We start from the raw sequence: 2217 nt of genomic DNA, 5'->3' as shown, positions 1-2217 counted from the left end.
ATAATTGTTACTTGGTTGGATCGAGCAATCACAATCAAAGAATTGAACAATGGTGGGGCACTTTACGGAAGATGAATTGTCAGCATTGGATTGATACCTTCGAGATCTTGAAAGGAATGGACCTCTTTGTTGGAGGCTTTCTCGACAAATCCTTGATTCAGTTTTGTTTCATGGACTTGATACAGGTAGTTTTATCAATAATGTCAAATTATGTGTATGTTCTTTTGAAACAATTGTCAATTATGTCCACGATATTGATTTAGCGATTAAACACTTTGAGTAATCCTGACATTATACTGTCAGAAGGGGGGATAGTAACTGTCAAATACGAGCCATGAGCATTTTACCAAAATGTAAAAGCGTAATATTAATGACAACTCGTTGTGAAGTATGAAAACCAAGTTGTAAACTGTTTTCTTATTCATTCTAAAGGTAAACTGTTTTTACGGTTTGATATGACGCAATGCATTTCTATAGCGCTGAATTCATCTTAACAGATGATGACTGTCGCATTAATGTTAACCCAATTTCCATCTCAATTCCCGCCTCTGGAGGCGCTCAGAGATAGCATCCCCGTATCAATCACATAATTATGGGTTACCCATTTACAGTTGGGTAGAGTGATACCTTTAAAGTATGTTTTGTCGGAAATAAATGTGTTTGCGTGTCTATCTGAGTCGCTATGTGGGTTAGTTTTTATGTACATGAGCGTGTAGTGCATATATGAGGTAGCGAGAACTCTATGTTGGTCGCAATGTTGAACAAAATCCTCTGGCCATAACTTACGTCACTGAGCCCCATGTAATAGTGAGAATATCCTCTCCAACGGTGTGATCATGTCAAAAAGGAGTTTACACCAATACAAATGAAATAATAAATAAGATAATCATCCCGCTGGTCCTTAATTATCTACCCCTTATAGCATGTATTTCTTTTTTCAGTCTGAATTAGATGAGGTTGTGAAACTCTGGAACACACATAGAATAAGATCATCGAAACACCTCCAGGCTCCAGGTGGGAAACCGGTTGTCATGTATTCATGTGCTTATCTGTATGACGCACATGACTATCTGCGTGAAGTTTCAGACCAAGAAGTTGACTTGTGTGTGGAACAGAGTCGCCCGAAAGGGCCGTTCTGCTGCGACGAGACCGTGTTTGAAATCTGCCAGCTATTAATGGAAGAACATGGACGACAAAACCCAACTTGTATGGAAAACGGAATCCTGTTGTATCAGTTTCTTAGGCGGGAAATACGAAACGAAATTGACTAAATGTAACGACACGACCTGGATGCTATATTGCCACCAATACTGAATTCCATGGAATTCTTTTTTAAGCAACTTTCGGTTACTGAAAACAAGATATAAAGCACATTTGTACAAATCAAAGATTTGCTTTTTTGTCTCAGACTCAGGCCCTCAACTTATCAACTATGGGGGCATGGTGGGCGTGCTGGCTAAGGCGCCAGGCTAGTGATCCAGACAGCTTGAGGTGTCGGGATTGAGCCCACCTGTGACCGGGTGTAAAAACCTTGGAGTCAACTTTGTGCGCAGACGCTTTCAGTGTTGTCACAACCCCTAGTGTACAGTACACAACCCTGTGCACTTAAAAGAACCCACGAATCCGTTGGTATATGACCAGATGGTGACCACATGAATACGTGCAAACACCTAGTTGCGGGTGAAGCTAACGTGCAGTAAACTTGGACAAAGTACTGTGCCTATATGTCCCTGTCCACCCAGCTGTGAATGGGTACCTGGTGAGGATGAGAAAGCCGCATCAACATGTTAGTAACCTCACATATATTAATCTATTCTACATTCTAGTAAACAAATCAAAACAGAAGTTATGACCTTTTTTAAAGTTACCTTTAATATTTTTCCAGCGAAGAAACAACGAATACCTTGCTGCTAATTGCACGTATAAATGAACGTGAGCAGCAGTAAAACAGTGAAAAATAACTGAACAATGTTATTTTAACTTTGAAACAATTTTTTAAATGACTTTTCACTGAATGGTACGATCAGTTTATGAGACATATATTTCAAAACAACGCCTTTGCCATGTGTGCAGACTGACAGATTGCAAGTGCAGGAGCTAAACAGTAAATAATAACACAATCATTTACTGTTTCAACTTTCACTCTTAAAATTACTAAACTTGAAAACAATTTCTTTTCAGTAAACACAAATAATAGTACTTCCTTTACTAAGTGGG

Source organism: Haliotis rubra, unplaced genomic scaffold (assembly GCF_003918875.1).
Source record: "Haliotis rubra isolate DU_JTF1 unplaced genomic scaffold, ASM391887v1 Scf685, whole genome shotgun sequence".
Lineage (NCBI taxonomy): Eukaryota > Metazoa > Mollusca > Gastropoda > Lepetellida > Haliotidae > Haliotis > Haliotis rubra.
Note: the sequence above shows the minus strand (reverse complement) of the source record.